The sequence below is a fragment of the Stigmatopora argus genome, chromosome 12 (genome assembly GCF_051989625.1).
Source record: "Stigmatopora argus isolate UIUO_Sarg chromosome 12, RoL_Sarg_1.0, whole genome shotgun sequence".
Classification (NCBI taxonomy): Eukaryota; Metazoa; Chordata; class Actinopteri; order Syngnathiformes; family Syngnathidae; genus Stigmatopora; species Stigmatopora argus.
In genome coordinates this window covers 2,583,385-2,608,127 of record NC_135398.1, presented here as the reverse complement: position 1 = coordinate 2,608,127, position 24,743 = coordinate 2,583,385, and the positions used below count along the sequence as shown (strand labels likewise).

At 38.0% G+C, this 24,743-nt stretch overlaps 1 long non-coding RNA gene across 1 annotated transcript in view; it reads right to left on the bottom strand.

The window, feature by feature from the left end:
- LOC144085255 (uncharacterized) overlaps positions 1 to 24,743 on the bottom strand; it is a 94,933-nt gene that overhangs the window by 18,071 nt on the left and 52,119 nt on the right. Inside the window, exon 5 of the long non-coding RNA XR_013304059.1 lies at positions 13,432 to 13,536. This is a non-coding gene — a long non-coding RNA (uncharacterized LOC144085255). The remainder of the gene's footprint in view (positions 1 to 13,431; positions 13,537 to 24,743) is intronic.

The following is a 24,743-nucleotide window of genomic DNA, read 5'->3' as shown; positions in this document are numbered from 1 at the left end:
ATGCTTTAACATTAAAAAAAATATTGTTAGTGTTTTGTGTTCTTTGCCGCAAATATATAGGTATACATTAAGATACAGGAGAAAAAATGTTGAATTACAAGGTACTATACCTTTAAATTAAAAAGACAACTGCACCCAATTGGAATCCAAGAAAAAAAAAGTAATTGTTAGATGATTAATCGTCCATAATTCAGACATAGCGTCGCGTCTTCGTTTAAAATGTAGTTTACGGGAGAGCTTTATAAACCAATGTTTGCACACTGTTTCGATTTCTCCATTACAACTTGCGTAAATCACTTTAAAAGAGCGCCAACAAATCATCAAACCCGACGTCGCAATCTCATCTCCATAATATCTGCACCCATCTTTTCTCATTCGTGGCGACTTATCGATAGGCTGTCCTTAAATTTACATTTTGATTGGCCCCCAAGACGAAGATCCCCCGCATTTACATTCCAGATGCACAAAAATGGATTGGTCGTGACAGCATTTTTAATTTAAACTCCACCACTTCCCCTCAATCAGCCACGACACGGTCTGACTTGTTACCCAGGTGAGCTGCTAAGCTAATGCGCATTGATTTTTGGATCAGTGGGCTTGACCTGTTAAATCAATATGTAAAATGATATCCGAGACACGGCGTTGATTGGTCAGTTTTCGCCACAAATAGAGGTGATTTATTTTGAAGGGTTAGCGCCTGGTTCATTTCTTTTGACGGGGGCATTGCCCCGTTTTGGGCGCTTTTAATAATTCACCGCTAACGTGTACCCAGGAAATGAGTCTTTTTTTTAATATGTTCCTAATAGCCCACTTAAAGGTTATGTCTATCAGATGGCTCTAGCGGGGGGACGCGCTGGCATTTTAATCAGCGCCCGAGCTTCCTTTCTAACGAATGATAGCGTGACGCAGCTGGATGAATATGCGCTTTGATGTTTCCATCCAAAAAGGGCCCGTCGTGCTTTTGTTACGACTTGCCTCGAATAATTGGAGCACTAAATGAGCAAGTGTGGCAGGCAAGATTGTTTTTGATTTCCATTTTTTTTTGGGTTGCCGTCCAAATTATGAAACGTCAACGCGCTAACGGGAGGATATTGACATTTTATTTGAGGGTTTGATTGCACGTCCACCACACACCGGGTAGGACATTTGGTATTCTACCAGTATTCTCAAGAGGGTCGCGAGGGGTGCTGGAGCCTCACCCAGCCAACTATGGACAACAGGCGGGAGACACTTCGAATTGTTGGCCAGCCAATTGCAGGGCACAAGACAAACAACCACAATATAGCACCCCATTTGCCTAGCAGGGATGTTTTTGGGGGGATATGGGAGGAAACTGGAGTACCCGGAAAAAACCCACACAAGCCTGGGTAGACCATACAGCAGTAGGAACCCACCTGGTTTATAACGAATAAATAAGTAGCAGTCAACATAGATAAGTACCCAACAGAATAGCTTAGGCCACAGAATAAATGCGTAATAGTCAACATAAATAAGTAGCCAACAGAATAAATAAGTAATAGTCAACATAGATAAGTAGCAAAGCAAATTACTAAGTAGTAGTCAACATAGATAAGTAGCCAACCGAATTACTAAGTAGTAGTCAACATAGATAAGTAGTCAACAGAATAAATAAGTAGTCAACATAGATAAGTAGCCAACAGAATAAATAAGTAGTAGTCAACATAGATAACTAGCCAACAGAATAACTAAGCAGTAGTCAATATAGATAAGTATCCAACAGAATAACTAAGTAGTAGTCAACATAGATAAGTAGCCAACAGAATAAATGAGCAGTAGTCAACATAGCTAAGTAGTCAACCGAATGAATAAGTAGTAGTCAACATAGCTAAGTAGCCAACAGAATAAATAAGCGATAGTCAACATAGCTAAGTAGTCAACATAGATAAGTAGCCAACATAGATAAGTAGCCAACTGAATAACTCAGTAGTAGTCAACAGAATAAATGAGCAGTAGTCAACAGAAAAGTAGCCAACAGAATAACTAAGTAGTAGTCAACATAGCTAAGTAGTCAACAGAATAAATAAGTAGCCAACAGAACAGATAAGTAGTCAACATAGATAAGTAGCCAAAAGAATAGCTAAGTAGTAGTCAACATAGCTAAGTAGTCAACAGAATAAATAGGTAGTCAACAGAATAACTAAGTAGTGGTCAACATAGATAAGTAGTCAACATAATAAATGAGCAGTATTCAACATAGATAAGTAGTCAACCGAATAAAGAAGTAGTAGTCAACATAGATAAGTAGTCAACATCGAAAAAGTGGTCAAACAAATAAGTATGTACAAAGTGACTAGCAGTAAGTCTTGACGAAGTGTTCCTAGGTGTCGACTATGCCGAGGCCTCTTGGCAAGGAACTGTCCTCGAGTCTTTTTGTCTTGGCGTAGGATTTGGCAGCTATGAAGTCCTATTTATGCTTTGACTCCTTCCTAGTAGATGCTCAACCGTCCCCAATTAAAAGGAATTGCGCTTAAATTGTCAGCAATGGCAGCAGGTGAGCTAACACTCCCAAGAACTTTTAAAATGTGGGGGGAATAAGTGTCTTTTGAATGACACTTAAATGTAAAAGCAATTAAAAAGTGGAGAAAGACACCACACGCCGGCAGAAGGTATGAAAAGTGACACACACTAATTGGACTTTGAGGTATTGCCCTTTCTTTCTCGCGGCTAATCATTACTTACATACAGTGGGGGCCATCAGCATTATTGGCACCCCTAAAAATTCCTTTCTCGTCTCCGACTCATTAGCGTGGCGGCGCCGCTGAACCGCGTGACTTTTCCGTCCACGGGTAAAGACCCCGCCCCCTTTCTTCGCCGTGGTGGCGGTGGGCAAAGCCAACAGGTCACATGAATTTGTAATGCCCTCCAGCACCCCCAGGGCCACGATAATGTCAAGCCTTTGATGGCGGAGAGGGTTACGGTGCAATGAATCAAGGAGACGTCGGCGCCGATGAAAAATACATCAGGTCTGTGGAAACAGATGATCTCTGGCAGAAAGGTCGTAAAATAAATAAAAAGTCTAAATAATTCCACGGGGGGCACTCGGCGGGAACTATTTGCGGGTATTGTTGTTGTTGTGTGTTTCTATCATCGTATTGGAGGAGGTATGGTGTTTTGATGGGAATAAAAAGGAGGATTTGCCGTATTTTCTCGCATATAAGCCTTAAAATTGTTTAAAAAATAATAATACAGTGGTACCTCGAGATACGAGCTTAATTCGTTCCGGGACTGAGCTCGTATGTTGATTTACTCATTACTCAAATGAACATTTTCTATAGGAATGAACTAAAAACAAAGCCTAGGTGTGTATATGTATATATTTGGTATTTACAGAGTATGTTATGGTAGTTATGAAGAGATGATTTATACTTAAAGCACATATTGGCAGAAATGACCATACAAACCATCATTCACTGCCAGCCTTCCCAGTGAAAAATGGATCGGATTTTAGTCGACTTATACGTTTTTCCGGTATTTTATACGTTTTTTGATCATTTCAAATTGTAGCCCATACTTTTGTATGAGAATTTTTTTTCAAGTACAGTGGTACCTCGAGATACGAGCTTAATTCGTTTGGGACTGAGCTCGTATGTCGATTTACTCGTAACTTAAATGAACGTTTCCCATAGGAATGAACTAAAAACAAATTAATTCGTTCCAACTATCTGAAAAAAACACCCAAAACAGGATATTGGATTGGAAAAAAACATTATTTGTTCTAATTCGCCATCTATTAACAAAGTAACAAATACCTAGTGGTTTAATAGTACTAAAATTTGTTTAATAGTATTAAAATTAGACGGATTTCACGGAGGGAGTGGGGGGCTTTTTGCACGGCAACGCGCTCGTAACAACATAAACAAATTTAAATGAACTTGGATTACGATGCAGACACACTCAAAAATACGTTGAATCTAACCTTACACTAAACTTAATTCTAATTTAGTTTAAAATTTTGATTCATTTCTTCTCCCGGGTTGGCTCGATTGGCCCCGCCTCCACCCTGACTTTCAGATGCAACCTATCGAGGGTTGTTTACTTTTGTCTTCCCTTCAAAATATTCTGAAAATGATGCACACAAATGCCCTCACAATAAGATAACGCACGACCACTTGCCAACGAGAAGTACTATATACTCCTCTCGTATTAGCGAACAAGCTCCGCCATTCGCACTGACTAACAGGAAAAAAACACTGAAAAAAATGCAACGCTCCGCCCAGTGCTCGTACAGACAAATATTTGCCCGAAATTTTACTCGTATCTCAAATTGCTCGTATGTCGGGGCACTGGAGGTACATTCTTATGTTTTTCTTATTTAAAAACACAGACCAATCAATGTTAAAAGATTTCCAGAAAAATACTTTCAAAAGCAATTATACTTTTTTTTTCCTCTGGGAAAATCTATGGTCTGGACATTGTATTGTTTTTGTTTTTTAGTAAAGCCTGATTAATGTTGAGTCTCCCCCCGTGCACTCCCCGAGACCCCCTCAGATTTGAGAACCTTTCTCCAGCCAGAGGTGAGGCCTTTCCTCCCAGACACAATTACCGGCCGAGACAACCTTTCAAATGAAGACAGATAGGTCTCGCCGTCTCGTCGCAAAATAGCCTCTTGAATTTATCTGATGCTTGTCACCCCTCACCATAAAAAAAACTCCCCTCCTTCCCTTCTGGTATTTTACTTTTATTGCTCTTCTCTGTAAACAAGTTATCTCCGCGTCAACAAGCCAGACACTTGCGGCAACATGTCCTGTATGTTGACCATCTTTCTCTTTTGCCCCGAAACGGTCAAAATTTGCAACTAGCGCAGATTTGCCACTTGACGTAGCGACAGGACAGTTGCTCATTCTGAGTCAAAAATGTTGAAATTGTGCAAAAAAAATGATTTGTTGTGAATCAGCGTTCTTTAAATCCGATGATGTATTGGAAGCGTATGGAAAATGAATAGTATACTCGTGGTGTTTGTCATGTGATGAGTTGCAATACAAAATTAAAAGTGAGTCAGAAGAGGAAGTAAGTTACACTGATCCATAACTACTGAATATGTACAAAAAATGTTAAGTCAGATAAGGTTGCGGATCAAATGATTACACACATAGCTGTCAACTTTTATGCACTGTTTGATCATTTCAAATTGTGTACGCCGTATAACAACTTTTGTACGGGATTTTTGAAACTACGTTTTTTGTAAAACCGATCTCATTTACCCATTTCGGCTCTAATCCAGATCGTCTTGTGACTGTTAGCAGACAAAAACGTCATCGTCGACGGCAAATATTGTCATGCTTTAAGCATGATATGTCAATCATGTCCGCCTTTTGACTATATAAATATAGCGCGTCAGCAAGCAATGTACCCAGACAGTCAAGCTGTCCGTTCTACCAAACATCCATTCTGCCAAACGTCCGCTCGGCCAAACGTCCGTTTTGCCAATCGTCCGTTCTGCCAATCGTCCGTTCTGCCAAACGTTCGTTCTGCCAAACGTTCGTTCTGCCAAACGTCCGTTCTGCCAAACGTCCGTTCTGCCAAACGTCCGTTCTGCCAAACGTCCGTTCTGCCAAACGTCCGTTCTGCCAAACGTCCGTTCTGCCAAACGTCCGTTCTGCCAAACGTCCGTTCTGCCAAACGTCCGTTCTGCCAAACGTCTGGGGACCAAACGTCCGTTCTACCAAACGTCTGGGGACCAAACGTCCGTTCTACCAAATGCCCGCTCTACCAAACGCCCGCTCTACCAAACGCCCGCTCTACCAAACGCCCGCTCTACCAAACGCCCGCTCTACCAAACGCCCGCTCTACCAAACGCCCGCTCTACCAAACGCCCGCTCTACCAAACGCCCGCTCTACCAAACGTCCGCTCTACCAAACGCCCGCTCTACCAAACGTCCGCTCTACCAAACGTCCGTTCTACCAAACGTCCGTTCTACCAAACGTCCGTTCTACCAAACGTCCGTTCTACCAAACGTCCGTTCTACCAAACGTCCGTTCTACCAAACGCCCGGTCACGGGCATCATCTATAATCAAAATGAGCGCGAAAAGCGAGATCGTCATCCCTTTCAGGGATCCATCCCATCATAAGAGGAAGCTGGAAATACTGCAGCAAAATGGCAGCACTCGTGCCTCATCACATTCGCCGCTAAGGTGTCAATCTGGCACTCTCTTCGCACCACCTGATTTCCAACGACGTGTGATCGCGGCAGCCTGAGCCTAGCCTGGGAAAATGGCTGAATTACGGTGTCAAAACGACCAGCGGGCGCCGAGATCAACGTGCGACCGGTGAAGTGTACTTTAGCGATAATGAGTCACAATCGCCGCGGCGAAAAGCCGTCGTGCCGTTTCCCGGCCATCGCGGGAGAGTCTTTTCCGCTAGCTTGGCCACGCGTCTGTGCCGGGTGGAAACGATCAAGGGGCTCACCCGCGGGAAACCCTCTGTTGATTAGTCGCCGTGCTTCCACAGCTGGGACACTTTGAGGTGAGGTGTCAGCCTTCACGTGTTTGCTGGAAAATTGCTTTTATTTTTTTTTCTCTTCACTGATCTCTAAGCAAGTAAAAACTCTGCCTGGATGACCCTGACCTCGAAAAACAAAAATCAATGCTAATGCTAATGTTTAATTAGCCACAAAGCGGATATATTCACAACACTGTTCTGCGGTGTGAACTGCGATAGGTTAGAAACTATCTATCAAAAAGAGCCCGTTATTATTTTACCTCACATTTATGATTGAAAAAAGGGATATTTGTAATGAAATTCATGACTGGCTGCCATTCACGGACAACTTGGACAGCCAGCGCTCTTAATGGGTGCCCAATCAGTTGGTGCACTAAATTCAAGATTCTGTAGATGTCGCTGTATGACGCTGACAGCTTGACAGTCTAGGTCACATGTGTCAAAGTGGCGGCCCGGGGGCCAAATCTGGCCCACCGCATCATATTGTGTGGCCCGGGACAGTAAATCATGAGTGCCAACTTTGTGTTTTAGGATCAAATTAAAATGAAGAGTATAGATGTATATTAAATTTCCTGATTTTCCCCCTTTTAAATCAATAATTGTAATTTTTTCATCCATTTTTTCTTTGCTTTTAGTTCAAAAATCATTTTGTAAAATGTAAAAATATATATATAAAAAAGCTAAAATAAATATTGTTTTAGATCTTTAAAAAACTGAATATTCAGGGCTTTTAATCCAGTTCTTTTAATCCATTTAAAAAAAAAAAATCTAAATATTATATCTAAAATGGCCCACATGAAATCGAGTTGACGTTAACGCGGCCCGCGAACCAACCCGAGTCTGACACCCCTGGTCTACTAGGTACATTGCTTGCTGACGCGCTATATTTATATAGTGAAAAGGCGGACATGGGAAAGGGGAATGTGTGTGCATCATTTTGGGAACATTTTGAAGGGAATACAAAGGCAAACAACCCTCGATAGGTTGCATCTGAAAGTCAGGGTGAAGGCGGGGCCAATAGAACCAACCCGGGAGAAGAAAGGTATCAAAATTTAAAACGAAATTAGAATTAAGTTTAGTGCAAGGTTAGATTCAACTTATTTTAGAGTATGTCTGCATCGTAATCCAACTTCATTTAAATTTGTTTGTTATGTTACGAGCGCGTTGCCGTGCAAAAAGTGCCCAACCTCCATTCGTTTGAGTTACGAGTAAATCGACATACGAGCTCAGTCCCGGAACGAATTAAGCTCGTATCTCGAGGTACCACAGTACTTGAAAAAAAAAATCCAATACAAAAGTATGGGATACAATTTGAACTGATCAAAAAACGTATAAAATACCAGAAAAACATATAAGTCGACTAAAATCCGATCCATTTTTCACTGGGAAGGCTGGCAGTGAATGATGGTTTCTATGGTCATTTCTGCCAATGTGTGCTTTAAGTATAAATCAACTCTTCATAACTACCATAACATACTTTGTAAATACCAAATATATACGTATACACACTCCTAGGCTGGCAATGAATACGCAATAAAAACATAATAATTCACTGTCAGCCTAAAAAATTAAATCAAAGGGCATTACTAAAGCCATAAGGTAAAAAAAATTAGCGTCTTGTAACAAGTTTTGGGTCGAAAGGCTATACATTCGTGAGCAGAAATTCTAGTGAACAGCAAAGGTTCCACGTCAGGTAAATTACGAGTGGTACGTTTTATTACTTTGGTCATTTGACAAAATTAAAAAGACGAAGCGTCCTTGTATGCTCGTGGCGCTTTTGCCGGCGGCAAGGAAACAAATGCAAATGAGCTTCACAATAGTCTCCAAACATGCATAATAGAAATGTTATTATTCATGAGTTTACAAGTGTACATTTCGCTTCTATAAATTCTGCACACTATGAAAATGGATCCTCCGCTTTCCTCAAGTATTTTTAAAACAATTGCACAATCTTTGGAAGAAAAACTTCACTCTGAATATCAAAACTTTTTTTTAAAGCAAGACTATTTGTGTCATTTTGATGATTCATCTTTTGATTAAATTGCAACCGACAGGCAGGGAGCGAATGACTCAACAGAAAAACAGGAGTCAATACTCGTAGTTTTTAATGTGTGACAAGTCGGAATACAAAAATGAATGTGGATCGGTGGGCAAGTGGTTAAAACATCTGCCTCACAGTTCTGAGATCGGGGTTCGATCCCAAGTCTGGACCGTCCTGAGTGGAGTTTCTGGGTATTCTACGGGTACTCCGGTTTCCTCCCTTACCCCCAAAAATATGCATGCTAGGCTGGTTTAACACTCTAAATTGCCCTTAGCTATTATTAATTGGTTGTTTGTCTCCTCGTGCCCTGTGATTGGCTGGCCAAAAGAGGGTGAAAGAGCGAATATGACTGCGGTTAAGAAATCACGCAAAGGGTAACAGTGTGCACGCCGTCACAGAACTGATAAAATTCTACAGTAATCCCTTGAATATCGCGGCTTCACGACATCGCTGATTTTTTTTCTGGGGGAAATTTTTTAAATTAATTTTTATTTTTCTAAATTCATAAAAATGTGAAATTCCACGCTGAAACTCACAAGGGGAACGGTTAAACAAGCTTCAAAAAAATATGATTATTTGTTCTATCGCAATGGCAATCCAGGCCGACGAGACGCTAGCAGCACCGCCGCCCTTCCGTCTCCGCCGCCCTAGCAACCCGTCCAATCAATGGCTGCAACTTACTGCCGCCCCACACGCCGCTTGTCAAGACCAGCGTGTGTCACGCGGGACCAGCCTCGGAAAACAGCAGTTCCGCCGCATCGACGCGTACGACGGCGAAAGGTCAAAAGCGGTGCGCTTGATACGGATGCCGTCGGAACGTCCGATAGACGTTTTGTTTTACGAGGCGGCGTCCGTCCTCCTACGCGGCGGAAGCTCGAACAACAAAAGACAAGAAAATCGACTACAAAGTGTACACGAAAAGCCTCGCCGCGGTTTATTTATAAGTCAGACTTGTTTTTCATTTTCTTACCACGTTGGCTATTGACTTGGCCCTTAGGGGGCGTCGACTAAATAGGACAACAAATAGTAGCAAAAGTCCAAAGGTTGAACATTTACTGCCTTAAAAGTCTCATCAAAGTTGAAATGTATAGCATTATAGGTGATATGTGATATATTCGATGTTTGAGCAAACATGAGGAACACCATATCCTGCTGGCATATTGAGGTTTTTTTTTTTAAATTGTCAGATCATTTTATAAGAACATTCATAAAACGCTTAAAATTGGTTAAAAGTATGTTTATTATGGTTGAAACATTAATCAGTTTGATGCCTGCTTTGGTCACTTTGTACCTACTTATTTATAGGTCCACTTATCTTTATGTTGACTACTACATATTATGAAGGCTACTACTTACTTATGTAGACTCCTACTTATGTAGACTCCTACTTATGTAGACTACAACTTATGTAGACTACAACTTATGTAGACTACAGCTTACTTATGTTGACTACAACTTATTCATTATGTGACTACAATGTATTATGTAGACTACTACTTATGTTGACTACTACTTATGTAGACTACTACTTACGTTGACTACTACTTATGTAGACTACAACTTATTTATTATGTAGGCTACAACTTATTTGTTATGTAGACTACAACTTATTTATTATGTAGACTACAACTTATTTATTATGGAGAATACTACTTATGTAGACTACAATTTATGAGGACAACTTATGTAGACTACAATTTATGTAGACTACAACTTACTTATTATGTTGACTACAATTTATGTAGACTACAACTTACTTATGTTGACTACAATTTATGTAGACTACAATTTATGAAGACTACAATTTATATAGACTACAACTTACTTATTATGTTGACTACAACTTATTTATTATGTGATTACAACTTACTTATTATGTTGACTACAACTTAATTATTATGTGACTACAACTTAATTATTATATGACTACAAATTATTTATTATGTGACTACAACTTATTTATTATGTGACTACAACTTATTTATTGTGACTACAACTTATTTTGTAGACTACTAATGTTGACTACTACTTATGTTGACTACTACTTATGTTGATTACTACCTATGTTGACTACAACTTATTTATTATGTGACTACAATTTATTATATAGACTACAACTTACGTTGACTACTATTTATGTAGACTACAACTTATTTATTACGTAGGCTACTACTTACTATGTAGACTACTACTTACTATGAAGACTACTACTTACTATGTAGACTACTACTTACTATGTAGACTACTACTTACTTATCATCCAACTTCTCATTAGCTCACATGCTAAACTTCCATTCCATTCCATTCCAAATCTGCACATCTACTTTCCAATTAATCACAAGCAGCCGCGATTGTCAGCGGCCACGACGATGATAAGGCTTAATTGCGCTAGTCGATGTGCGGAAGCTCGGCGGCTAAATTTGGCATCGAGACTGAGCGACCGACTGACCTCCGGCCGGCCGGTGACCGCGGCGCTGCCGGCCCGGCCTGGCCTGCCAGTGAAGCAACGGGGCAACGGAACCGCTAAGCCAAGAGGTCCAACAGCCAGACGAACCAAAGCGTGATCTCACCTTTACAGGATTAGGAGGTTGTTTGTGTGCCATGTTTTGGATTATTAACCTTCAGGCGACCGTGTGGGGTCATACAGTAAATCATGATTGCTGGAAACTATTTTTTAGCACCATTATTCTCATTTTAATCAGAAAATAAAGTCTATTTGTAGAATTTTGCAAGGGTTGGTGATCCGTATGGCAAGGTTAATTAAAAAAATTGCGTGGGTTTAATTATGACTCTAGGATTTTTATTTATTTTTACACAATAGCTTCAGATGATTTGACAATTCTAATTATTATTATTTACTGTTTTGCACCAGACACAGAATAGCATAATTTTCTATTGTTGTGCAAAACTGAATCTCTATATACAATGACTAGCATTTTTGGTGGTTTGGATTTTTTACTGGGTATTGTTTCAGGTAGTCCAGACATTATTATTTATAATAAATTTTCCATAAATTTACACGCAAAAATGTTAGCGGCCTCGGCTCATATAAAAGATGGCGGAAAAAAGGATTTAACGGGTTGTTTGATGCGACTCCACATGACTTGTGAACATTGACTTCAATAGCTGTCTTGTATGTGCACTTTTATTTAAAGACACGCAGATCAAAGACCCCGAGCTGGTCCGGGGTTCAAACGGTCGGGATGGATGTCGGCATTCCACTTGGATGGGGGTGGGGGGGTTGGAAATGCGGTTCACATGTCAGCATGGGCGCGCACGGAGACCAGCGGGGAGCCGAAGCGCGGCTCGGCAGGCCGACTCGCGGCCGCCGTCACTTTAATGAAGGCGATTCTGTATTTTACTCGGCTGATCAGATGCACTTGATGCTATTTTATGAGGAATTGGAGGATTGGTCACTTTTTGATACTATTGAGTTTGATTTATATGAAGAAAAGTAACTTCATAACCTAAACTTTTTTTGAGACCACTACATCTTTTAGGAGTTTTATAAATAATGATGTCCAAAACACGACCCCGCCATTAGTTAGTTATATTTAATGAAAAAATTGGGCCGTTTGTCAATAGCGTCTAACAATAACGTTGGAAACTGCGGGACTGGTATAGTTTGACATGATTTTTATATGGAAAACTACCGTAATTTCCAAGCTATAAGGCGCACCTTCAATGAAAATCTTAAAATTTGTTGCTTATATAAGACGCACTGGATTATAAAATGCTGTATGAAATAGTAGTAGTAGTAGTAGTAGAAGTAGTAGAAATAGTAGTAGTAGTAGAAATAGTAGTAGTAGTAGTAGAAATAGTAGTAGTAGAAATAGTAGTAGTAGTAGTAGAAATAGTAGTAGTAGAAGTAGAAATAGTAGTAGTAGTAGTAGAGATAGTAGTAGTAGAAGAAATAGTAGTAGGAGAAATAGTAGTAGTAGTAGTAGAAATAGTAGTGGTAGTAGTAGAAATAGGGGTAGTAGTAGAAATAGTAGTAGTAGAAATAGTAGTAGTAGTAGTAGAAATAGTAGTAGTAGTAGTAGAAATAGTAGTAGTAGAAATAGTAGTAGTAGTAGTAGAAATAGTAGTAGTAGAAATAGTAGTAGTAGAAATAGTAGTAGTAGAAATAGTAGTAGTAGAAATAGTAGTAGTAGAAATAGTAGTAGTAGAAATAGTAGTAGTAGAAATAGTAGTAGTAGAAATAGTAGTAGTAGAAATAGTATTGGTAGTAGTAGAAATAGTAGTAGTAGAAATAGTAGTAGTAGAAATAGTATTGGTAGTAGTAGAAATAGTATTAGTAGAAATAGTAGTAGTAGAAATAGTATTAGTAGTAATGGTAGTAGTAGAAATAGTAATAGTAGAAATAGTATTAGTAGTAATAGTAGTAGTAGAAATAGAAGTAGTAGAAATAGTAGTAGTAGAAATAGTAGTAGTAGAAATAGTAGTAATGGTTAGGAGTTGTGTAATACATTGACTAGATGGATCTGTACTGAAGGGAATTTCATACAATGATTAACTAATATTGATCCACATAGCCAGATTTTAGCCTTTTAGTTGCGCCTTATAGAGCAGAAAATACAGTACATTCTCCTGTTGCTAACCACCATAAAAAATGCGGGGTTCACATCACACAGTTAAACTTGACCGGACGCCAAATGTGTCCTGCAAGTCTGATCTGCATTTGAGCTAACATGAGCAACCTCCACCACCCCGAAACTCTCCCGCGCAATTAGACTCCCAGATACCCAGGTACGCATCTCAGAATGCGGCGCGCAGTGAAGGAGGAGCTATAAATCATCATTCCGTTCACTTGTGGATGAGCAGAAAGAACAAGCCCACAGGCAATTGAGCATGGTGCTGGATTAGAAGGTAAAACGGCGGAGGTAGAAACACGCCCACATGGCTAACAGACATTTTTCTCAATCTGACCTGTCAAGTGCGGCAGTGTTGTAAGCAAGATGAATCTGTGCTTCAGGACGCCGGAGAGCGCCTTGACATTTGTCACCAATCGGCGGGAGGGAGGAGCCACCATGCCTGAACACACACACATAAGTGGACAAATGGGATAGAAGACGATGAGACTGGATTTAATCAGATTTGTGTCGATTTTCAAGACATTTCTATCCAATATCACGGTTGACACCGAACAAGTAAAACAGCTCATAGGAAGGAGCGACCTATATTCTAAGACTGAAATCGAATATTTGGCTCATGATATTGTAGAAACTCATTTTTAAATATCAATTCTCTTGAGTTTCTTGGAAATTTCTCATTTGTATATTTTTGGAATGTCAGCCATTTTGACTGGGAGGGCTGGCAGACAAATAAAATCAAGATGAAATGTCGGTACTGTGGTTCCTCTATTTACGAAATGATTTTTTTTGTAACTTGGATTTTTTTTTGTAAGTAGAGGCCTATTTTACATTGAATTCGCATAATTAGTCCTGTAATCTTTAATGCTACCCACTACAAACCCTTTAAAATATATATATTTTTGGATGAAATCTCTTTCTTTTGTAATTTGGAACAATAATTTTCACCTCAAAGCATTTCATAACCTGAAAAATGCGTATGTTGAAGAATTTGTAAGTAGAGGTACCACTGTACTTTTTGCATGGCAACGCACTCGTAACATAACATGAACAAATTTAAATGAACTTGGATTATGATGCAGACACACTCAAAAATACATTCAATCTAATCTAACACTAAACTTAATTCTAATTTTGTTTTAAAATTTTGATACCTTTCTTCTCCCGGGTTGGCTCTATTGGCCCCGCCTCCACCCTGACTTTCAGATGCAACCTATCAAGGGTTGTTTTCTTTTGTATTCCCTTCAAAATATTCCGAAAATGATAGACACAAATGTCCTCACAATTGGATAACGCATGACCACTTGCCAACGAGAAGTACTATAAACTCCTCTCGTATTGGATTGGATAACTTTATTCATCCCGTATTCGGGAAATTTCATTGTGACAGTAGCAGAGGGTGATTAGACAGAACAACAAAGCAAAAGCACAAAGTACAAAGCAAATCAAAGTAAATGGGATCATTGAGAATCACCAAATCATTAAGACAGAAAAGCAGCAAAAACACAAAACGAGCAAGAGTGGACGGAGCTAGCGCCGCCGGCTTCCACTTGAACGGCGCCATCTTGGTTGCGGTAGCTAAAACGGATACAGACTCAAAAAGACGTTGTAAAGTTGGACCAAAACTGGAACCACACACAGGAAGTCTTCCACAAGATGGGGAACGTCTGCAGACTGGGACCGAGGTAGAGAATATGCAGAGTCACTCTTCCAAGCTTATCTGCACAGTTCCTCAGTAATCTGGAGCTGAAGACAACAGTAGCAGAGTAGAGCCCCTTGGCTCCATTGCTGGTAAGCGCCGACAGCTCTTCCATCTTATCCCATGATGGAATGGTTGGTCAGAAGCGTTGCCTCTTCTCCCGGCACTTTTGTCCAGCTCCGAATCCCCGGCAGATAAGATAAATATTTGCTCAAAATTTGACTCGTATCTCAAATTGCTCGTATGTCGAGGTACCACTGTAGAGGTATCACTACATTCCTGAAGGTGAGCTGCAAATAATTAGCTACACCTCCACAAGAGACAAGTTAACGCCAAAGGATAAAGTGTGGGTCAGCTAACGAGCCTCGCTGATGAAAGCAGCGCTCGTACGCGTGAAACACCTTGGCCTAATTACATGTCCAGAAAGAGATAAGTGCTCCTCCACAAAGGCTACGCTCTCCGTGTCGCCGATAAAATGGGAGACGGTGTAAAGACACGGATGTCATTTCACACATCACTGCCAGGGTGCCACACAATATATTCAAAGGATGCTAGCAAGAGTGTTTCCAATTGTCGGAGGAATGAATAAAATGCTTGGCTGAAATTCATTCTGATGTCTTCATTTGCAAATGAGACGATGTACTTGTGTTTTGGAATACTTAAAAAGCATAAGACAGCAAATAGTCAGTGAGTCAGGTGACAAGTTTCTCAGTAGTTTGTCGATCACTAGCTGGATGATATCTGATGACCAGATTATTTGGAGTGCTTTGGTGAATTCAATTTATAACCTCTTCTGGTAAGGGAGTTCATTTTAATTCTATTTCCTAATCGGATTTCGAAATGCTGTGAAACACTGGTTTCTCATTGGGGGTTTGTTGCATGAAATAATAATGGCAGGAAGCATTAATCGCGCAAGGATTAAAAAAAAAATCTTGTTCAGTGATACGCCCATGTAAGATCATTTCACCACATATTTAAAAAAAAAGTGATCTCCAGGGGCACATTTGAGAAATTTGGGGCCCAAGAGAAAGGTATGCATGTTTATATGTATGCATGTATATATATTCAACACGCTTATTTATTTATCTATTCATTTATTAACTGATTTATTACCTATTTATTTATGTCTAAAATGTATTTTCCTGTATCTGTATTCAATCTAATCTAATCGAATCGGATCTAATCTAATCTAATCCTATATGTAATCTAATCTAATGTAATCTGTAATCTAATATAATGTAATCTGTAATCTAATCTAATGTAATCTGTAATCTAATCTAATGTAATCTGTAATCGAATCAAATGTAATCTGTAATCTAATCTAATGTAATCTGTAATCTAATGTAATCTGTAATCTAAAGTAATCTGTAATCTAATGTGATCTGTAATCTAATGTAATCTGTAATCTAATGTAATCTGCAATCTAATGTAATCTGCAATCTAATGTAATCTGCAATCTAATGTAATCTGCAATCTAATGTAATCTAATCTAATGTAATCTAATCTAATGTAATGTAATCTATTCTAATGTAATCTAATGTAATCTAATCTAATGTAATCTAATCTAATGTAATCTAATCTAATGTAATGTAATCTATTCTAATGTAATCTAATGTAATCTAATCTAATCTAATCTAATCTAATGTAATGTAATCTAATGTAATCTAATCTAATGCATGGGGCCCCTTAAAAGGTAAAGGCAAGAAAGGAAGAAAGATACTTTAACAAAATTGTCCAAAAATGTCCAATATGCATACATTAATTAGATACAGTCAATAATCTAGTCATTTTTGGCTATTTGGAAACCTTACGAGGACATCTTATTTTCATTTTGGACCGATCCATTCTCCTAGAAACATGGGGTATGGAGGACTAAGACTCAAAAGGTAGGCGAATTATTCTGCTGGCATTTTAGTGAGAGGCGTTCAACCAAAAAATATTGTGCATAAATGAGTAAAATTGGATTGAAAATTAATGCATGAGCTATTTTACGGGGCCCATACTAACTTGACGTTATAGGCAGCCACCTAGTGTTTCCTAATGGTAAATGTGTCATGATTACAGTACAGTATATTTGAATAAATGTAAACATCATTGCAATAAATATGAAATAATCAACCTTTCCAGATGCCTAATTGACGTCAATCAATTTACACGGGTTTTATCTTTCCATCACCTTGTGATGTTTTGAGGGTGTTCCTGCTATTAATAGCTAAAAAGACAATTTTATACGGTCCGGGTCAATAAATATTGCCAAAATATGCCACGCTGGTATCCGCTATCATTAAAACCAAAGGTCACCAAAGCAGGAAAAATGTCGTATTCTTTATTAAAGGACTTAGTGGTGTTAATTAGTTTCTGAGACCTGACAGTAATGGTGAAGCGCTCAAGTTTAGCCGTGTTTTTGTGGCATTTGGGATGTCCTCAAATAACTTTTTTTTTTTTTTTAAAGATGACTGATCCTTAATCTCCCCTGAGTTTTGGATTCACCATTATAGCCATCCCCGTTGCAAAAAAAAAGTGCCAAATGTTCACACATCTTTGAAGAAATCTTTCTCACCTCTAGTTCTCGTGATGTGTGATTAAGTTTTTTCCTTTTTTTCCCTTTTGAAGGAGTTCACAGATAATGACGGTGACATGATGAAAGCCTTTTTTCTCATTTTTTTTCCCACTCCGGTAACACTATCACTCCTAATTCACACTGTGGGTCAATTCCATTTTTTTTCTTCTTTTTATGACATCTATCTGATTTTTCACTCCCTGTGAAAAGCAACAGCCCTTTTTTTTTTTAAATTCGACCCATTCCCCCTTCATTTATACCGTCGCAGAAATGTCATACCTATGCAGAAATTGTGTAATACTTTCCAAACGTTTCACATACTTTTTCTTTCTGCTGTATATTTATTAGAAATAGTGTCGGGTAATTAGTTTTAACATGACTGTCAAAAGCGGTCATATATTACTGTATTGTGGCTCCAGTTTTTTTTACCTAGGTCTACAATGTCTTCTGTGTCTGTCTTGCTACTACAACCAAGGAAATTTCCTGAATACGGGATGAAATAAAGTTCTAATCTAAAAAAATATATATAAGTATAAGCCGTACCCTTAAAATTGCCTTAAAATCATTGAATTTTACGATTTCTCTCGTATAAGCCGCCCCGATTTCATAATTTTCACCTTCATATTCGTATGAAGGGAAAATCTCGTAATTTATTTATTTATTTACTTATTAACTTATTTACTACCTATTTATTTATTTCTAAAATGTATTTTCCTGTGTCTGTATTCTCACCCTCTTGCTACGGGATGAAATAAAGTTCTAATCTAAAAAATAATTATACAAGTATAAGCCATACCCTTAAAATTGCCTTTAAAATCATTGAATTTTACGATTTCTCTCGTATAAGCCGCGTCTTGATTGACAATTTTCACCTCCATATTCATGGTTTGAATAGGGAATACAAACGTGTTACTTTGAAGGGAAAATCTTAATAAAAATCCTCAGAATGTATTTATTTATTTACTTATTAACTTATTTACTACCTATTTATTTATTTCTAAAATGTCTTTTCCTGTGTCTGTATTCTCGCCCTCTTGCTACGGGATGAAATAAAGTTCTAACCTAAAAAAATATATATAAGTATAAGCCGTACCCTTAAAATTGCCTTAAAATCATTGAATTTTACGATTTCTCTCGTATAAGCCGCCCCCCCGATTCACAATTTTCACCTCCCTACTTTGAAGGGAAAATCTTAAGAAAAATCATCGTAATTTATTTAATTATTTACTTATTAACTTATTTACTACCTATTTGTCTAAAATGTCTTTTACTGTGTCTGTATTCTCACCCTGTTGCTACCGTGACCGTGGGTTGGATCCCAAGTTCGTACCTTTCTGTGTGGAGTTTGCATGGCCTTCCCGGGCTTGTGGGTTTTCTCTGGGTACTCCAGTTTCCTCCCACATCCCCGAAAAACATGCATGCTAGGCTAATTGGATGCTATATTGTCTCCCACTACAAGTGATTGGTTGTTCGTCCTCTTGTGCCTTGTGATTGGCTGGAAATCAATTTGGGATGTTCCCCAACTGGTGCCTAGAGTTGGCTTGGATAGGCTCCAGCACCCCCAGCGGTATGGAAAATGAAATGAGAGGTTTGGTAGTTTGAACCGATGGGATTTGAACTTTTTTTTTTAAATTGAGCATAAGTAACGGCCTACATTGTTTAATGTTTATGTAATCTTTTAAAAGAGTTAAAGCCGCCTCCCCTTTGTGATCGCTTTAGTATAAATTGGTAAATGCACCTTTGGCAGTAGAGATTAACGTTGTATAAAGATGGCCGCAGATTAACTCTGATGGACGATAACTGCACAACGAAGCCCTTTTAGCGGATGGAATTTACAATTTAATGATTCCTAAACAGCCTTTTAGTGGAAAAATAGGACCAAAACAAAAACATTAGCCTTCACGGATTTTTACACGTCAATTAAAATGTAATAAAAAATGAATATATCATTAGTCCTTGTGATCTTTTACACGAAAGTGGCTTTGTTAACCTGACTAAAGCGCTCTCACCTTACTAAACGTGCTCTCTTAAATCATCTTTTTAGGACTAAAGGGACACCAAGAACATATAAGCTTATTTATCAACACTACATTTTTAAGGAAACAAATGCAAAAAGTGGGCGGACGGCATGATTTTTCTTCTCCGACACCGAATTATGAGTCATCCTCGGCGCCATCCCTGGGTTACAAAACAATTAGATTAGAAGGTGGTCCCAGCATGGTGGTGCGAGGAGAGGGAGGGTCCTAAGAAGGGGGCGGGGGGTTGCGGAATGATGACTCACTGATCAACGCTGGCTCGGATAGATGAAAGACGGAGAAAAAAAATGTGTGTTTACATTCATTAGCGAAGGCAGACGTTTCTCCTCGAAGGTGAAATTAATTGCATTCCCCCAGTTGCGTCTTCAATTCAAGCCCCCCCCCCCCTACTTGATCTCCATCATATCAAAAATGGAAGGCTTTTTGGACGAGTGCGTTGTTGATGAAATATTGTTCATTTGCATCCCTCCAGTGAGTCTCCCCCATTCGCCAAGCCTCTTAAAAATCATCTCCCCGATAATGAAGCTCATTCGTTATGCGTCCGTTTGCGCGTCCGTTTGCACGTCCGTTTGCGCGTCCGTTTGCGCCCCCGAAGCTGGCTTTAGCAGCGTTAACAAGCAAAAATCCCATTGATTTTTCTACAAACATGTTCATACGCAGGTACAAACGTCAAGATGAGGCATTTTTGGAGGGATTTGAAAGGATTATTCTTGGGATTTTTTGGAAGGAGATGCGATTCCAAATGACTTTTTTTGATTGAAGAGCTATCGAGTGTGAAATGAAAAGCAGACTTTGAATAATGCTAACCGAATTTAGCATTCTTTTATTTTGAATGCCTTATTTATGACAGACTTGGATTGAATTCATTCAAAAAATGTTACATTGTGGAAAAAAAATGTTGGTGTACTTTTAAAACGACATTACAGTAATCCCTCGATTATCGCAAATTCACTACTTTGCGATTTTTTCAGCTATTCATTATTTTAAAAACTTTTTTTCCCCAAAAGTTCATAAAAAATAGAAAATCCACGCTGAAACTCGTAAATGGAAGCCCTGAAGAAAAAAAAAGCTATAATAGGGGAGACCCGACTTCTCGATTTTTCAATTTCCACTGCCATGTTTGTCTACATCACATGTGTCAAAGTGGCGGCCCGAGGGCCAAATCTGGCCCACCGCATCATTCTCTGTGGCCTTGGGAAGTAAATCATGAGTGCTGACTTTCTGTTTTAGGATCAAATTCAAATGAAGAGTATAGATGTATATTACATTTCCTGATTTTCCCCCTTTTAAATCAATAATTGTAATTTTTTAATCCATTTTTTCTGTGTTTTTAGTTCAAAAATCATTTTGTAAAATCTAAAAATATATCAGAAAAGCTCAAATAAACATTGTTTTATATCTATAAAAAACTGAATATTCAGGGCTTTTAATCCAGTTCTTTTAATCCATTTATAAGAAAAAAATCTAAACATTATATCTAAAATGGTCCGGCCCACATGAAATCGAGTTGACGTTAAAGCGGCCTGGGAACAAAACCCGAGTCTGACACCCTTGGTCTACATTAACCGCGATATTAGCGGGATTACTGTAGTGCATGTAAATGATGTCATGATCTATTCTTAATCTTTTAACAGAGTAATTATTGTTCTATTTATGATTTAATTTGTTTTTATTATGGTTTGGTGAATGATGAACGTTTGTCTTGAGCATTTCATATTATCATCCATTTATTTAACGGCCCACTGGATTATGTAAAACAAATTAAAGGTTCCTAATAGTTATTTAACATGTAATAAAGTTTGACAACGTGATACTACCAAGAGCTTGGCAATCGTTAGGAAAAAAAATTTGCTCCATGCAGCATTTTAACTTAAATTTACGTTGACAATTTACGACTTCAAATCTAAAACGGAAAAAAAAGAACACATTATAACTGCAAGTTGTTCTCCCTAACCGTTAACTAATTCTTGCTGTTTACTCTGGCAATAAAGACATCTCAAGCTGCCAGTGAAAACCGTAGAATTATGTCCGCAATATCGCATGGCATACGCGCTATGGATTTAGCCTTAAAGTGTACACGGAGACCCCCATTATTTTGATTGGTCTTCCTCTTCTCCGATGATGAGATTTCCCTTCAGGTTTTATTCCCTCCATATTCTCTGCCGTCTTAATACCTGACATTTGTCTGCAATAATACCATCACGACAACTCCATGGCAGCCGCAATCGAGTTGGGGCCTTTTTTTCATTTTTAGTAAAAGAAAAGCACGGTAACCAATCGACGGCGCCGTCGTCTAATGACATTTCACGGCTTCAATTATGTCATATTTTAGAAGATAACGTCCCGAACGCCAAGCCAGGTAATAAACGTAAGCCTCTTCCTTCAGGCCTTCTTTTGAAATGATAATGACGCCCTCTAGATACGATACATGGATTCCTATTATTTATATATATATATATATATATATTTATATGCATATGTATATATATACATACATTTATACACATATACATATGTATGTATGTACATATATATACATATATACACGTATACACGTACACATATATATACATATACACACATATATATTCTTTATTTATATATATATATACACATTTATATACATATGTATATATACACATACATATGTATGTATATACATATATACACGTATACACACGTACACATATATACATACATATATATATATATATATATATATATATATATATATATATATATATATATATATATATATATATATATGTATATATGTGTACGTGTATACACATACATACATATGTATATGTGTATATATGTATATATACATATGTATATAAATGTATATATATAATATATATAAATAAAGAATATATACGTGTATATACGTATATATATGTACATATATATACATATATATATATATATATATATATATATATATATATATATATATGTACATATATGTATATATATGTATGTGTATATATACATGTACATATATGTATATATACACACATGTACATATATGTATATATACATGTACATATAGGTATATATACATGTACATATATGTATATATATACACATGTACATATATGTGTATATACATGTACATATATGTATATATACATGTGTGTATATATATATATATATATATATATATAGTTCACTGAACATGAATGAAAAAAAAAATATATAACACTAACCCTGTACCCTACAATATATGTTGACGTTATTTACGAGTACACTGTCACTTTAGCAACCCTACTTTCGATTATCGCGTCCATGTCTGGTCTACATTAACCGCGATATTCGACTGTATATTGCATCCATAAAACCGCTAGTCAACAATTCTTTTTGACAATACCATTTAGAAAAGCCACATTTTTCTCCTGGTGTGCATTTAATAACTTCCATCTCAGGGAAACTTGCATTCATAAACGATTTTCTTTGAGTGAACTTTCCTGATGCGATGCATACACAAGTGCACATTTTTGCAGGCTGCCAAACTTTCTCTTAATTGCCTTTTCTTCTGACACAAATCCCGCGGTATAAAAAGGTGTACAGGAAGAAGACCTGCAGTAGGAAAGCTATTTATAGCGCGTTTGTTTGTGCTTTACTGCAGTGTGTGGGAGTGCAAAAGTGACAAGCGCGTGCGCTGAAACTCGGTTTTTTTTAATGATACATGAACTCTGGCGCTGACTTTATAAGCAATTTTTGACAAAACAAAACAGATTTTTGGGCAAAAGGGATGTTTGGTGCTTATTTTATAGGTGTAAATCCCACTGACTTTGATCCAAGCATCGTGGGATCACGATTGGTCATCTGTCTGTCTCCGTGTGTACCCTACAACTGATTGGCGACCAGTTTTGTTTTAGAAAAAACACATTTACGTTGCTTGAAACTTGACGAGAATTTACACGCGTTGTTTAAAAGGAAGTGAATTAAGTTTCAAAATAATTGAACGTTTTGCATACCTGTCAATTTACACGTTTTTCCCATATTTTATACATTTTTTGATCATTTCAAATAGTGTACGCCGTATAACCACTTTTGTACGGGATTTTTTAAGTACGTATTTTGTAAAACCGATCTGGTTTCAGCCATTTTGGCTCTAATCCGGGTCGTCTCTAACTCGTAGCAGACGAAAACGCCATCGTCGACTGCTAATATTGCAATACTTTAAGCATTCACTATATTAATATAGCGTGTCAGCAAGCAATGTACCCAGACCGTCAAGCTGTCAGCGTCATACAGCGACATCTACAGAATTTTGAATTTAGTTAGTGCATACTGATTGGATTTGGAAAAAATCTAAGTGGAAAATGGAAAATATTTGTATATTTATTTTTAGATTTGACAAAATACTTTTTGAACTCAAAACACAAAAGAAAAAAATTGGATGAAAAAATTGCAATGATTGATTTTAAAAGGGGAAAATCAGTAAATATAATATACATCTATAATCTTCATTTGAATTTGATCCTAAAACAGAAAGTCAGCACTCATGATTTACTTTCTCGGGCCTCAAAAAATGATGCAGCGGGCCAGATTTGGCCCCCGGGCCGCTACTTTGACACCAGTGATGTAGAATAACACCACACCTGTGTGTTACAACCCAAGAAAAACACAGTACAATCTGCTGTTCATCCCCAAATCTTACAAGAGGGACTTGTATATTGCAACGATAATCTAGGTGGTCTTAGTCACGGTGGGCAAGTGTCTTTTTCCTCTGAATGCTAATATTTACCTGCATCAAATTCCTTCCCATAATCCCTGCAGCTGTCAAAAGATGACACGGACATATGCGTTGCCACAGCGATGGCGTATTTGCCAGCTCTTTGTTGTCTGGCTATGAAAATGTCTGAGGATTGATAGCGCATACAAAATTGGAAAAAAAACGATAAAACAGGAGGCGGGAAAATAAAAATGTAGGTCGCTACCTAAATCAAAACACTTTTTGGATTTAGATGTGCTAGTTTCTCAGTAAAATGACATTTTAGGTGTTTTTTCGGAGGTTTTTTGTTTTTGTTTTTTTGCATGGGCGCCTCGTCTCCCGGGTTACCACCAAAGTCTGGATTTCCCACCTGCATAACGGATAATGAGGATTTTCTTTTGGGGAGGAAATGTGCATAACTGCAGCTTGTGGATCTATTTTGGCCGATGAAACTCTATCGGGGAAGTCGGATGAAAACAATTTCTCAAAAAAACAACACTTCCTCAAAGGGAGTATTTACTGTTTTAGACAATTTAGCTTTAAATGACATTTCTGACAGTGTAGAGCAGGGGTGTCAGACACGGGTTGGTTCGCGGGCCGCTTTAACGTCAACTTGATTTCACGTGGGCCGGAC